This window comes from Tamandua tetradactyla, chromosome 6, assembly GCF_023851605.1.
Source record: "Tamandua tetradactyla isolate mTamTet1 chromosome 6, mTamTet1.pri, whole genome shotgun sequence".
Lineage (NCBI taxonomy): Eukaryota > Metazoa > Chordata > Mammalia > Pilosa > Myrmecophagidae > Tamandua > Tamandua tetradactyla.
In genome coordinates, this window is record NC_135332.1 from 162,606,360 (window position 1) to 162,622,941 (window position 16,582).

At 40.1% G+C, this 16,582-nt stretch overlaps 1 protein-coding gene and 1 pseudogene across 1 annotated transcript in view; both read right to left on the bottom strand.

Annotated features, from left to right (window-relative positions):
* The window catches only part of SAMD12 (sterile alpha motif domain containing 12), a 433,476-nt gene that overhangs the window by 18,677 nt on the left and 398,217 nt on the right, over positions 1-16,582 (bottom strand). The gene's annotated exons all lie outside the window — the stretch shown is intronic.
* Positions 9,888-11,392, bottom strand: LOC143686469 (dnaJ homolog subfamily A member 1 pseudogene; annotated as a pseudogene).

Below are 16,582 nucleotides of genomic sequence, written 5' to 3' on the forward strand. Positions count from 1 at the left end.
CCAGCAATTCCATTCTCTGTCCTGGACAGGGACAAGTGCCTCAAGTCATTAAAATTTGGGTAGCCCCTCTAAAAGCCCATGGAACCTTCCAGAAGAAAACTCTGTCCACTGAAACAAACCACAGCAACGCTCATGAGAGAGAAATATACCTTGATATTTCATTCACGTGCCAGTGAAACTCCCTTCCATCTCCACAACATCAGGCTGGCTGGCAGATTATATCCTGAGGGACTTTTGTCTAATTTCTCTCATTGCTTCTGTTTCCCTGCTCACTCAGTCAGAGAATATGGCGTCCTGTGTGTTTGCCAAATAAATAAAGTTTCTTTTTGTTTTTTTAAGTTCCCCTGTTTCCCTGTTTATCTCTCTCTTTTTTTCCATTTTATTTTAATCCCTGGGGCTCCCTTTTAACCAATCCAACAGGATCTTCATTAGAAAAATGTCCTCTAATATTCAATTCTTTGGAAGAAATATCTTCTAAAAAAAATTCTTCAGATCCTACAGATTTTCCAAGAGAGAGAAAAGCACACTTTTAAGGAGTGTCCAAGGTGAGCTTGGGATTTCTCCTTTTGTATGTCATGTCTCAAGGGGGTAGAAGTGTCTCTTTTTGAAATAATGCTATGTAACTAATTACGTATGAACAGAAAATGCTGATGACAGTTGTGAATTTCACCACACAGAGTCTTACAGTGGCAGGTAACAGAACAATGCTTCTCAAGTGTTCGTGTGCGCATGCAGCACCTGAGCATCTTGTAAAAACACAGGTTCTGCATGTCTAACAAGCTCCTAGGTGGTATCAGTGTTCTTAATCCATGGACCACGGACCATGCTTTGGATAACATGGCCTCAGATTCCTCAATCTATGGCAGCACTGCCCAATGGAACTTTCTGGGATGATGAAAAGCTCAATCTCTGCTCAGTCCGGTACAGCAGCCACTAGCCATCTGTGGCTATTGAGCACTTGAAATGTAGGTCATGTTTGCAGGAAATTTATTTTTAATGTAATTTACTTTCAATGCATTTAAATTGAAAAGGCCATGTGGACAGCACCCTTCTATGGAGTAGAAAATGAGGTTCTTAGAGGTTTAGTAAAAAAAGGTTTCAGAAAGAAGTACTATAAAAAGGAAGATGAGCCCCAAATCCTCTCACTCATGTGGTAAATTTATTCTTATATCCACCAACTCCCTCCTGCTTTACTCAGAGAGGGCTCAAGGCTTCCCCTCTCTTCTCTAGCAAGTTCCCAGAATCACGCTTTTTAAATACATATATATATATACAAAATAGTAATTAGGAAAGGTTTTATAAACATTCTGTAGTACAGAAGATTATCTCATTTACATAAACCTATTTGAATTGGAAAAATCAAGGAAGAAATCTTATGAGAAAGAATTTCCTTTTTATGGGCCCTTTTGCCTCAGGTATGTCTAGCTGGATTTTGAAGACAAGCTCCAAAGTTATTTCTTTGCTGAAGGTTCTAGCACAGTTCTGGCAGCTTGGAACACCGGGAAAAAATGCAGATTATTCAGACATTCTAGGAAGTTCACAAGAAAAAAAGGGGGCTCTTTAAGTGGAGTGCCCTCAAATGAGAAAATGCCGAGGGCTTAGTTTTTTCTGAACTGGATCCATCAGCTGTCAGCAGATTAGAAACTATATTAAAGTTAAAAAAAGGTTTGGGGCTCCCTCCTGGCCAGATGAGTACTAATTTTCATTGAGGAAAAAGTTATGAGGTTTGGATGTCTTAATGATAACTGATAATTTTCCTGTGTTGGCAGAACTACAAAGCACGCAGCTATTAAACTGTGTGGATTGGGCTATTTCTTTTGTGTACACAGCTTCCCCTTAAAGAATCCAGTTGACATGAGTTGCAAACCTGGTTGGGAAGCCGCATGATTAATTGCTTGAACTAGCTGGATCTATCAGTGGGATCTTGCAATTTTGGTTCTATTCAGAATTATGAAGCTGAAGGTTTAATGGGATTTCAGGTAATGGAACTCACATGCTAGACACTATGTTTAAAATTACACTACCTGCAAGGATGTGGGTTTTAAACCTTACTTATTTCTTGCTTAAATTTCACTATCCAATCTTCATGTCGCATGGGCCAGTCAAATGCTGTGGCCCTCACCTTGACCTGCTGAAGTCATTCAAATGGACACAGCTGTGGCCAAGAGCCTGGCACTGTGGGAGTAGCTCTGTCTTCCTGCCCAGACTCTCAGGATGACCTTTCAGCCCAAGGATACTGTCATTAACAGCTTTGCCATCACCTTGCCTCTATGCAGCATTCAATTTGCAAATTGCTTTCACACATTTAATTGCATTATCTTCTGCCAGGGTCCAGGAGACAGGGACTGGGATGGATATTACTATCTCCATTTGGATGGGGAAACCAAGGTACACAGATGAGAGCTGTGTATGATAATGATAGCTAACATTGGTGGAGCCCTTAGGTATGAAGAAGCACTCTCCCATGGGATTTCTGTGCATCATTTCATTTAAGTTTCATAACAGCTTTGAGGTTGATATGATCACCAGTTCCACTTTGGAAATGAGGAAGCGGAGGCACATGGAGCTTTGTTGGTTTGCACTGCTTGTAACTGATGGATCCAGGATGGATCCCTGTCTTCCTGGCTTTTAGTTAGCATGGCCTCCCACCTCCTTCTGGCAGTAACATCAGCATCCCAGGCAAGACACAAAGCCTGTAGTTGCTAAGGCCGTGTTATATTCTGTGATTTAGAAGACATATCGCAGGCATGTTTTTCTAATGAGAAGCTACCTCTACCCTTGTTCCCTATTCTCCTCCAAAGCAGGGCATCCCCCTGAATGCTCTGAGGAGAGGAGGGGGATTCTGGTTAATGGAATTCAACTTGAAAAATATACTTGGCCTAATATTCGAGGCTTTTTATAAGCATACCTCAGCCTATCATTCTAGTCTCATCCCCTCTGCACTCCAGATACAGAAACCGATGGAATTATCCTGTATTGCCCTACTTTTGCTTCCTCATAGCTCTTACCCAAATCTCACCCATCCTAAAAGGGCCAGCTCATAGGCTACTTACTCCAGGAAGGCTCCCTATATTCCCACAAAGCCTATATCCCCCTGCTCCAAACATCCATATGCTTTTTGCTGAATGAACAGATGAATGAATGGGATAAGTGATCACTTCCCGATCACTACCAGGCACTATGCTAAACACCAGATATATAAAGATGAGTTACATATAGTCTTTGCCCTCAGGAAGCCCAGGAGGGGGGCAGGTGCTCATAACTAAGCTGAGGATTCTGCCCAAGCCTTATCCCCTCTCCTACTTAGGAAAACTTCCTGAGAGGAGGAACTGTATTTTATGCATTTTGTATGGCTCCTGATCACTCAGCGTTGCCGCCTACACTGAGCAAATACGTGCTAAATCCTGAAGGATTATAATAGAAGTGACGGGACCTCCTTCACTAACAGGGCAGTCTAGAAGGGCCCTCTTCCATCTTTTCAGTAGAAATAAAGAAGAGGGAGTCCGGCACTTGCCTCTGTCCATGGTAAGTCCCACAATGGTGTTAGGCCTGGTGAGGGAGGAAGAGAAGTTCCCTGATGCTTAGGGGCAGTGAGAAAGCTCTCTCCTGCAAGGTGTTTAATGCCTTATAATAACACTTTGGGCAAGTCTTCCCAAACCCACTCCTGTGCTTGGGGGTGGAAAATATTTCTTTATTTGAATCATTCGTATTTCAGAGCAGTTACTTGGATTACTTAGTACTTTATAAGGGACCACATAAGTCGTCCCTTATAAAACATTTTGCACCCACAATCTTTTTTATTAGTTACTCCTCTCCACAGGTTTGTGAGGGAGTCCTGGGCAGTGGTCCAGCCCCCATGAAAGCTCTCTTTCTAAAACATTACAGCTTGGTTTTGGAAGTTGCAACAGCTTCCTTTCATATTTTTAAAATTTGTTGAAGTTGGGGAGATGAAGCAGCTGTCATCACCCAACATTCATACCTTCTAGAACCATCAACCTGTGTTGTCCTATAATTTTTAGGAACTGGGGTGCAAGAATGGAAATGACAGTTTCTTCCACTTGCTAGTTGTAAGACTGGTCAAGTTTTCTAACCTTTCTGAGTCACAGTTTCCTCATTTGTAAAAGGAGGGAATCTATGTGTTGCCGTGTTTTTGTTGTTATTGTTCTCGCTCTTTTTTTTTTGGCTATAATTAGTTCTCACCAAAAAGAAGAAAACAAACCTGCCAAGTAACTATGACATAATGCTTTTTTGGTAGTCCTGCACAAGGCATGATATTAGCTTTTTGTTGCTTTGAGATTTCTTTCCTTTGTTCTGGACAACCTGGTAATTTCTCTGCCTTCAGGTACAAGCTTTGTGTGTGATAGGAGATCCTTTTGCACGTATCTCAGTAATAAAATATAACACAGTTTCATTCTGCTTTTGCTATCTTCCTATCTTAGACGGGGAAAGCTCTTGGTAGCTGTTTTACAAAAAAAAAAAAAATGAAATTGCAGTCATTCCTCCAATGTCAAAAATTTGCTTCACTAATGCATCACTGCTCCATTTCTGTGACTTTCAGCATATGCGATAAATTTCATTTCAATGCAAATTACAGTGTAATATTTCAGAGGACATTTTTAAACAGCAATTAAACACAACAGGTGAAGTACTAATTGTACGTATTTCTTGAGTGTGAAGTGATGAAAATATGAATGGTCACAGCCAAATCCATGCATGCAAGATGGCCACATGACCTCTAGTGATTATAAGATTTCTTAAACTGTAAAACGTACAATTCAGAAGTGGTGAAGTATAAAAAAAGTGCATCACTGATGTGATGAAATACAGCAAATAGAAAGGCATGAATCATGAGTCTGGCACCCAGTAGATGCCCAATAAATCTCAAGTCCCTTCCCTTTTAATAAAGAGACTGAGAGCGTGATGAATCTCAAAACAGTGCAGGCGGCTTGACTTCATCTTTTGGCAAAGAGATAAGATACTGGATTTAAATATATTATTAGGTAAGATTTACATTTCAGCAACTACTAAACTATGAGTGATCTCCAGAGAAACCTAAGTCTTTTTCCATATACTAAGTGAGAAGTAGGTGGCTGAAAGTTTTTCAGCAGTCCCCCTTTCTATCTCTTACTGAGAGGTGGGTCTTTTTCTACTTCCTTGAATCTGGGCCAGGCCTGTGACTGCTTTGATCAACAGTATTTGGCAGAAATGGTATTGTGCCAATTCTGAGCCTAATCTTCAGAAGAACTGAAAACTTCTCCTTTTTCCTCCTTAGAGCCCAACTGGTGAGTTAGCTGAGGGTCACATGGAGAAGCCCACATGGAAGAGAACTGAGGCTCTTGGCTGATACCCAAGCTGAGCTCCCAGCTGACAGTGAGCACTAATCTGCCAGCTGTGAGTGAGACACTTTGGATGTGGCACTTCCCAAGCTCCAGCTAATACCATGTGGGGTAGAGATAAGCTGTCACAGATGAGCTCTGCTCAAATCGCAAAATCATGAGCAAATAATAACTGTTGTTTTAAGCTCCTAAAAGATGGAATAGTTTGTTTTGCAGCAATAATCAATATTCATTTCTTTGTTAATTTTCAGTTGCTCTGAGCATGACCTGTTCTAGAACCCCACGGAGCAGAACCTGGAAGGGGACCTAAATCTCCAGACTCCTCAACTGCATAATTACTTCTGCACACTGGAGTTATTAGGGGTCAAGCAGGGATTGTGGAACTCCTACTGTGTTACTCCTTAGCTCGCATCTGATTATATGATGAAAGGGCACTAGGCCAATTCATAGTTGGATTTAGGAAAGAAATAGAGTAGGGGAATACTACTCTAAAGGGAAAAATTTTCAATATAGCATGAAAAACATGATCTTACACCTTACTTTGAAACTGAGGGTAGAGTTCATGAAGTATATGCAAATGTACTTGTAATGCTCTCAAGCTCTCTGAGATACCTGGTGTGGTTCCAAGGAATAGTATCCAAGTAGAAATACCCAAGAGTCTCTGGGGATTCGTTCATGTCACTCATGGATTATTCAGAATGGAATTCCAAGAAGGCATGGATTACTTTGTTGACAGAATAAAACACAGGGAATAAAATCAGCCATGTCCTTCTGACTGAAAGATTCCACATGGAGATGGAATTGTGGCTGACTATGATGTCACTTTAGACAGCAACCAAATTTATTGCATATTGTTGTTCACCGTCCATGCCAGGATGTCAAGATCTTTCGTTTCAACCTCTAGAGTCCTATGTGCCAGGTTATGATTTCTGCAGTACGGTAAAGCTGGCAGTACTAGCATTTGTCCTTGGTAAGATCATCTACATCTAAAGAGGCAATGCTGTCAAACACTTCACGGCTTGCAATGCAATGTTTAGCTAAAGAGGCTTAAGGAGACAGACCTTCTTTGTCTTGGAAAAACTCCAAATATCACTGAAACAGGAAGCATTTTAATAGGCTTCTATGTAGGATTCTCTCTAATATGGATATGGGCATTAGAAACCTGGAGTTTAATTTAATATGGAAATCAAGAGAGGGGCCGTAATTTACATCAACTTAGCATAGAATTCAATATAACACAACTGTTGTTTGTCTTTGCTTTAAAGTTATAGCATTCATTAAATTGTCACTTTCCCATGATTTGCCTACTGATGATGAAAAAATCAGGAGTACAGGAGATAGTGCCTTACAGCATGTGGACGTGACAAATTAGAGAGATTTATTTGAAGCATTTTTTCTTTTAATTAGAGTAAGAATGATCAAATTAGAGGAATATAACATCTCTATACTGGGAAAAAAAATCCAACTTATCTTATTTTCTTTATAAACCAAGTTATAGCCAAACTCTTCTATTTCAAATATAAAGCTTCTGGTAAATTTCAGTAATCTAGAACAAGTATCAGCAAACTAACAGCACCTATTGGTCAAATCTGGCCCACCAGCTGTTTGGCAAATAAAGTTTTATTGGAACACAGCCACACCCATTCATCTATGAATTGTCTTTGGTTGCTTTTGTATTACAATGGCAGAGTTAAGCAGATGTGACAGAGACCATATGACATGCAAAGTCTAAAATATTCACTATCTGGCCCTTTATAAAAAGAGTTCGCTAACCCCTAATCCTGAACACTGAAATAAATATAAATGGTAGTGAAAAGACTTTGAGAAGTTTATATATTTCAAGGAAAATAACTGTCACCAAGTGCTCTCTACTTCACAGATGGAGCAATGAAACACTCAGAACAAGTTCTGTGAAGTGAAGTAGGAGGATAGAAGGAGCAAGGGACTACACATAATATGAATTGTACTAGTTGGTAGAGGATTGAGGAAAGAGAAAAAGTTCTAAATTGCTGCAGTCTGGGGCCATTTAATGTGGGGGGGATAGGTACCGCAGCATAATCAATAACTGATGTGCACAGGGATACACTTAAAAAATCAATTTGGGTGCACAAAAGGGAAGTTTCAGTAATCTTGAAAATGTTTATAAGTATTGGAGCTTAATCTCAATATTTCAAGATGAAGTATCAGCCATGAATAAACAAGGTGTGAGATTTCAGGAAATTACTCATATGACTTTGTGTGCTTGACACACATATGTACAAATATTCATTTGCTATATAATTTCCCGCCCCACATTAAATTTTCCTTTCCACACCCTGGTCCTGGCATTCATCCCAGAGGCATCATCGCACCACCTTTTCACATGGTAATAATAGGCTAAAGATGAACAGCAACTGTCCCTTTGGATATGGCAAGAACTCTTGAGGTCTCCCTAGGCCCCATTACACTTCCTCCCTCACTTTACATTCTTTGGTGCTTGCCTAAACCTTATATGCATTTGTGTTGGCCACACTGGTCTTTGATGGGCAGTTTGCCCCTTGAATTGTATTATATACTTTAATTGCTTAATGCAGTGTTTGTTTTGTCTTCACTTCTAGATGGAAAATTCTTGGATGGCAGAGACTGCCTTGTATTTCTCCTCAGTTTCTCTCAGTAGTGAGCTCAGTGCTATGCACACAGCAAGAAAGTGCTTGTAAATACTTATTTAATAACTGACTGAACACATGATTGATTCCTTCTAGATTACAAATATAAAGTACACTTCCTAAATCAAATAGCCAAGGGCAATTTTGTTAACAGTCTGGTGGATTACACATAGCTGGAAACTCATCAAGAGGGTGGAGTGAGATGTTTCAGGGCTCTGTCCCCCCACCTTTGAATAACCAGCAAGAACTGGCAGAAATGCCTTTTTCAAACCTCCAGAAAATACTTAAAGGATTATAGTAACAGGGTGAGCATTGAATCAAGAAAAAGGCTACTTAAGAGTGGTAGGATCTCAGGGCAACCTGCCTGGCCACTTCCCCACCCCTTAACCTTTCAGTGCACAGCTAGCCCAAGTTCAGTGAGGAACCCTGGTCCCAGTTCCAGAGGGAGCAGAGAAACCCTTGTGCACATACTGGGAACATGGATATCTGATCCAATCAATCAGTGATGGCCCGAGGGACTCACCATCCCAGAACTTGCCCTGATTGTAGAAGGTGGCTCACTGAGCACTCCCACAGAAAGCTGTGGGAAAACAGTCAAGTCATGCTGCCTGGGGCAGGGAATTCCTGGCTGTAGGACACACAGTACAGTGCCTGGAACCGTGAGGAAACTCATCCCTTGAGAAAGGGCACAATATGGAACTACATAAAAGGGAATTCCTAGGCCTGCACAGAAATGCTCAAGATAAGACAAATGTACAGAAAGGATCAGGGAGGCCCCAACTCTTCAGCCTGAGGCTATTCTCTAAATTCACTGCATGTATAAGACCTGAAGGAGAGCACAAGCCAAACTGCAAAGACTGGGAAAAGTGTTTTCTTTTTTTTTAATTTTTTTTTTTTTTTATTGTTAGTTCCTGGCATTCAAGGGAAGCTCTGTCATATCATTAGCTGGATACAAGCTTAAGGAACAGATGCCTCAATGTCTAAATTCCAGGGATACCATACTAAAATATCAAAATTCCAGGCTTCAGCAAGAGATTACAAAGCATATAAAGAAATAGGAACCAATGGCCCAGGCAAAGGAGAAGATTTTAAAATATTAAAAATCATGAATGAGGAGGACTAGAACTGGGATATATCAGAGAAAGACTTTTAGAAAAATGGCCCTCAATATACTCAAAGAGCTAAAGGAAAATATGGACAAAGAATGAAAGGAAATTAGGAAAATGATAGATGAATACAAACAGAATATTGATATATAGAAAAGGAAAAAAACAGAACTGAAGATCACAGTAATAGAAATTTAAAATTCCTTAGAGGGGTTTAATGGCAGACGGGAGCTGGCAGAACAAAGAATTACTCTACTTGAAGAGAAAGCATTTGAAATAATCTAGTCTAAAGTGCAGAAAGAAGGAAGAATGAAAAAAAAGTGACCAGAGCCTGAAGAACCTGTAGGACACCATCACAAATATCAGTATGTGAGAGCCCCAGAAGGAGAAGAAAAAGAGAAAGGGGCAGAGAGACTATTCAAAGAAATAATGGCTGAAAATGTTCCTAATTTAGCAAAAGACATGAATATATACATCTGCAATACTCAATGAACTCCAAACAGGATAAACATAAACAGACCCACACCACATTGTAATCAAACTATAGAATGCTAAAGGGGGAATAGAAGAGACTTCTGAAAGCTACAAGAGAAGGAAATGTGTCATGCACAAGGAAGCCTCAATAAGATTAAGTGCTGATTTCTCATCAGAAACCATGGTGGCAAGAAGGAAGTGATATGACATACTTAAAGTGCCGAAGGCACAAACTTCTTAACCAATATTTCTTTTTTTTGGCTTTTATATTTGAGCTTATTCTTCATTTAACTCTTAAAATACTACTAAGTTGGATATTAAAACAAAAAAAAAACAATACCAAGTAGTGTGCATATTATGATTACAGTCCTTCACCTATTCACTACTGCATATATAAGATACAAGTAGTGTTATTCACTGGTCCCAACTAAGAACTTTGACACTGAACACCACCTCTGGGGTGATGTTCATCATCCTTATATGCTTCTCCATTGTAATGGTACTGTCTTTCCTGATTGGGATCAAAGTTCACCAGTTCTACCTGATCCATCTCATCAGTTTCTTCTACTTCTTTCCTCTCAGGTAGGAAAAACTCAGGTAGGAGTTTTTCCAGCAAAGACAGTTTATCAGGAGAGAGAAAGCCATTCTCAGGAAGGTTTACCTTAAATTCAATGACTATGTGGCCCTTTTCATACGGCCTACAATAAATTGGCATGCCTTCATTTAGCCTCCACTTGATATCTGCATGCTTGACAATCTGACATGGTTGAGAAGAGATGACTATGGTTTGGGTGTCAAGAGTGGATATTGGCTTTTAGAAGCCACACAATGCTTCAACCAGCTGTACGTACATACACATGAAAAGGTCTTCTTGGCAAGTCAAAACACCATGAACCTTATGATATAAAACAGTGATAATATCTCCTGACTCCAGTCCTGGCTCTTGATCTCCTTCACCATGGAATGTCATCTTTTGGCCATCTTTCATGCCTTTGTCAATATGAACTTCTAGAATCTTCTTCTCTTGAACTATTTCCCTTCCATTGCAACTTTTACATCTATCTTTAGGACTGATCCATTCCCCATGGCCCTATCACTCGATGCACACAGATTGAATTTGCTGAACCATGTCAGGTCCTAGATGATGAATTCTTATTTGCATTCAGTACCTCGCAATTGGGACAGCACTCTACTGCTCCTTTTTTTTTTTTTTTAACCACCTCAGCCTTCATATTTGTTGCAAATCACATTCTTCTGCAGAACTAGTTTTCTTGTTGTACCATTATATAAATCTTCTAAGTTTACTGAGAGCTGATGTACAACATTTTTACCTGTCCTTTCTCTCTGCATCCTTCTACCACCTCCAAAAAACATGTCAAAGATGTCCATGGGGGATCCAAAACTCCCACCTGCTCCACCCTCTTAGATGGCCTGTCCTCCTCCTTTGTCATATAATTCTCTTTTCTTTGCATCAGAGAGCACTTCCTAAGCTTCAGAACTCTGTTTAAACTTCTTGCCTTCATTTGGATTCTTATCAGGGTAGTATTTCAAGGCAAGTTTCCTGTAAGCCTTTTTTTTTTTTTTAACTCTTCCTGAGTGGCCTTGGGTTTGATGCCCAAACATTATAGTAAGTGGTTTCTTTAACCATTTTCTACATTCTCTAGTCATTTTCGGTGAGCAAGCTGAGGCTGGTGAGGGGAGACGGAAGGAATGCGTTGCTGTGAGCAGCTTGGGCAGCTGCTGCTCCTCTGCCTCTCACCAAGTGTTCTGGAAAGTTCCGCCTCTAACCAAGATTTCTGTATCTGGCAAAACTGTCTTTCAAAAATTAGGGTGTGATAAATATAAGATAAATAAAAGCTGAGGGAGTATATCACCACTAGATGAACTCTATAAGAGATGCAAAAGAGAATTTTACAGGTTGAAGGGAGAGAACGAGAGGCAATAGATGGAAGGCACATGAAGAAATAAAGATCTCTGATGAGAATAATCACAGGGGTAAATATAAGCACCAGTATTATTGTATTTTTGGTTCATAATTCCACTTTTTACTTCCTACAGAATCTAAAAGGCAGATGGATAATATGTAACGAGAAATCAGTGATTCATAATGTATAAACATGTAATTTGTGACAAGAACTACATAAGAGTGGGGATATAGAAGGGTATACCAACATAGTTTATGTATACTATTGAAGCTAAGTTGGTATCAGAGCAAATTAGATTGTTATAGGTTTAGGATGTTAAATTAAAGCCCCATGATGACTACAAAGAAAATATCAGAGAATATGCAAGCTCATAGAAACAGAAATTAGAGTACAGGTCCAGGGGTGGTGGTGGGGAGTGGGGCATGATGAATAGGCAGTTAATGGACAATGGGTGTAGGGTTTCTGTTTGGAGAGATGGGGAAGTATTGATAATGGTAGGTAGTGAATGTACTGCAACGTTGGCAATGTGATCAATTGAATTGTACTCTTGGGAGTGGTTGAGATAGGAAACTTTACCTTGTATCTGAGAAAATTAGAATAAAGACCATAAGCTTTATATCAAGGTGAAATTTCTTTAACATAATAACTGTACTTAAGGTTGTCACATAAGTGAATATCCTTGTTCTTAATAAATGTATGTGGCAGTATTAGTTGTTCACAGAGCATAATGTATGCAACCCATAGTCAAGTGTCCAGAAAATGGATTGATATATAGATGGATGGATGGACAGATGGATATTGCAAATGTGGCAAAATATTTACTTGGTAGATCTGGGCATCTGGGGATGGGTAGGGTTAAAGTGCTCTCTGTGGGGTTTGTCTGATATCTGTAACTATCCTATAAGTTTGAAAGTATTTCAAATTAAGAAGTTAAGAAAATATATAGCTGAAAGCTTTTGACACACCTTCTTTCCACTGAGATGTGGAGTCTATTCCCCTTCCCCTGGCACCTGAGTTTGGTCTTTAAGAGGATTGGAAGCTTCAGCTCATAAGAAATTTGACTACCCTGCTGGAGAGACTACAAGAAGTATTGAGTACAGATAGAGACGGAGAGGGGCACTGCTGAACCAAGTTTTCCAGCCATCCCTGCACAGGGACAAGATAGGTAAGGAAAGTTGCTTGTGATCCTTTCAACCAGCCCCTGTCACCAGCTTAATGCCATGTAGGGTCCAAGTCAATGCCATGTAAAGCTGAAGAGTTGCACAGTTGAGCCCTGCCTCAATTCCCAACCCTCAAAATGCTAAGATAATAAAAAAGGGTGTAATCTTAAGCAACTAAGATTTGGGGGTGGTTTGTCACACAGCAAGGAAGAAATGCAACAGAATTTATTCCTGAGTTTATTGTTTAACTAAATGATATCTTATTATCAACATTCAAGTACTCTCTTATCATCAACATTCAAGTACTCAATCTTTATAAAGTTTTGGCACACGTGGAAATGGTAATGTTTGTCTGATACACTGGAGCACATGGTTGAGGCTGCTCATGGATGAGGGACTGACTCAGGAGGTCTGAAAGAGTGAACACATCAGTGTCCCCTGGCACACGTGCCTGTGGGAGTGAGCCCTTTGGCTATGCACTATTCCATTAATTGTCATATACTTTGGTAATGGACATGGTCTTGTTCTATATAAAAATTCTTCAGGGCTGTTATTTTTTTTTAATTTTACATTTTACAAAGATAGATCTATAATCTTGATCTACAAAAAGAATCATCCCTGTGATTCTCTATTTTATGACCCTGTTTCTGTGAATATTAGATTGTAGAATATGAAATTTGATAGTTGATATAAGAAACATTTCATTTCAGCTGTGGGATCCTAGAAACTGTTGGTATTTAAGAAGTGCCCCTTAAAGAAGTCTTTAAGGGTCCTTTTTTGAGGGGGGTGCATGGTCTGAGAATTGAACCTGGATATCCCGTATGAAGAGCGAGCATTCTACCACTGAACCACCTGTGTACCTCTTAAGGGTCATTTTTAACAGCAGCTTACCTCCTTCTCAAAAGTCTGTTTTTAGTTAATACCTACATTTTTCTTTTAAGAATAATTTTTTTCAAACAACTATCCCCAACAATTCTCATGTTTTTCCCCAATTTCCTGTTGCAAATTATTGGAACAGAAGAGCAAAAAGCATGACTCAAGCTACTTTAGAAGAGGAACAAGATCCAAACTCGGTGAAGGTTGGAAAGGTGGTAGAAACAGATCTGAGAGTTGCTTCATTCATTCCTGGTGCTTTACCCTCCTTTAAAAAGACAGAGAACCCAAAAAACCCAGAACTTATGAAAGGAAGCTGTTCCAGTTTGCTAGCTGCTAGAATATGATATACCAGAACTGGAATGGTTTTTAAAAAGGGGAATTTAATATATTGCTAGTTTACAGTTCTAAGGCCATGGAAATATCCAAAAGCAAGTCTACAGAAATTTCTGATCTAAGGCAGCCAACGAAAGATACCTTGATTCAAGAAGGCCAGTGGAGTTCAGGGTTTCTCTCTTCCCTGGAAAGGCACGTGGTCAATGGGGTGATATCTACTAGTGTCTTCTCCAGACCTCTTGCTTCATGAAGCTCCATGGTGGCTTCTCCTTCTTCATTTCCGAAGGCTGCTGGCTGGTGGACTCTGGTGCTCTCATTATTCTGTGGTGGTTCTGCAGCTCTCTCCTTGTTCTCAAGAAGGAACTCTCTTCAAAATGTCTCCTCTCTTACAGGCTTTCAGTAAACTAATCAAGACCCACATAGAATGGGTGGAGACATGTTTCCATCTAATCAAGTTTAAAACCCACAATTGATTGAGCCATATCTCTGTGGGTATAACCTAATAAAAATTCCAAGCTATAGTACTGAATAGGGATTAGAAGAAACCGTTGCTCCCACAAGATTGATTAGGATTAAAACATGGCTTTTCTAGGGTACATGATACTTTCAAACCAGCACATTCCAACCTCTGAACCCTAATAAAGACACGTTTTACCCATATTACGAAATACATTCATTTCATAACAATATAAGAGAACCTTAAACCATTTCAGTAACAATACAAATACAATACTAGGTTAAAATCAATACAAAGTCTCATCAAAGTTCGTTACAGGCATGGTCTATTCTAAGGCAAAATTCTCCTCTGGCTCTGGACCTGTGAAACTCTAACAAGTTATTTGCTGCTAACATACAAAGGAAGAACAGTCATAGGATACAGATACTCATTTCCACAGGGAGGAAGGAACACGGGGGTCACTGGACCCATACAGTTTTGAAAACCCACAAGGCAAAGTCTATTAGATTTCAAAGTCTGAAAGTCATTTGTCTTTGGGGTTTTAGAAAGCAGCAGTCCAATCCTTTCCAATGGCCTCTGTGGTGGCCTGCCTCTCTCTGAATACAACCTTGGGGGACATTGGGGAGACCAGGTTTTTCTCAACTCCACCCTCTCCAAGCATCAGGGCTGCACTTCAGCTCTCTGCCATTTCCAGGGCACACATTTAGCCCCTTCATGTGGGGGTAGCCAGGCTCTCCCCAACCCCAAAGAAGTGTGCTGCATTTTTTCCAAGGCCTGAGGTGGAAATGAGTCTTCCAGTGCAATGAGTTGGAAGGCCTATCCTCTGCCTTTGGGGCAAACTCACCCTCTCCACATGCTTGGGTGGGTCTGCTCTCCTACCCTAAGTCTTCTTGACTTCAGACTTTTGCTTCCATAGTTTTGCCTCTGAAGTTATTTTACCTTCACATTGTCCCTTTTCTGAGAGCCTTCACCCCCCACTCAGCTCAGGCTGGCAGCGGTTCCATTTATATGGGTCCCACAGCACTCTTGTTGGCTTTCTATGTGGTAAGCAGGGATTGTGCCATCAGACAGCAGGAGTCTCCACAGATCCTTCCTGGATAACTCCGTCTCCAATCCTGGCTTTCTCTGAAGTGGCTGACTGGTTCCACATTTGGCCAAATCCTCACATGGGGCACCACTATCTGGGGTCTCCCTTCCTGGAAACCCAGAATTTTCCAGAACATCAATTTCTGATTTCTTTGTATCCAAGAGTTCAGCTTTCAGATTATCTCTTTTCTGTCACATTTCACTATAAGCTGTGAGGAGAAACGAGGCTGCATTTTCAACATTTAATTTTGAAATCTTTTCTGCTGAATACCTAAGTTCATGGCTTTTAAAATCTGTCTTCCAGTCAAAGCCATTAGTCAATTTTTGTTAAAGTTATGTTGTTTTAATTTATAACACACTGAATATTATAAGGAATTACATATACGCTGTATTGATAATATGAAATAGGGAACACTGTTGAAGTTGAGTATTTACATTAACATAAAGTCATCTTTCAACACACTAGTCAATTTTGCCAGATTATCTGCCATTTTAAAACAAGGATCATCTTCCTTCTAGTTTACAATAACATATGCCTCATTTTGGACTAGAGCCTCGTCACAGGTATCTTTAGGGTCCACATTTCTGCAACACTCTCTTCAAAGCATTCTAGGTCTTCTCTATCAAGTTTCACCCAATTTCTCCAAAATCTTCTCCTTATCCATTTAAAAAGTCATTTCAACATGTTTGGTATTTGCAAACCGCAGCAGCACTCCACTCCCAGTACCAAAATCTGTTCTAGTTCGGAGCTGTCAGAATGTGAAATACCAGAACTGGAATAGCTTTTAAAAAGGGGAATTTAATGAGTTTCTAGTTTCTAGTTCTAAGGCCATGGAAACGTCTAAAAGCAAGTCTATAGAAAGATCTGATCTAAGGCACCCAGGGAAAAATACCTTGGTTAAAGAAAGCTGATGAAGTTCAGGGCTTCTCTCTCCACTGGAAAGGTGCATGGCGAACAGGGTGATGTCTACGAGCTTCCTCTCCAGGCCTCTTGCTTCATGAAGCTTCCCGGTGGTGTCCTCCTTCTTCATCTCCAAAGGTCGCTGGCTGGTGGACTCTGTGGCTCTCTACTCATCCTGTTGTGGTCCTGTGGCTCTTTCTTTGTTCTCAAAAAGGAACTCTCTCCAAAATGTCTCTTCTTTTACAGGATTCCAGTAAACTAATCAGGACCCACATAGAATGGG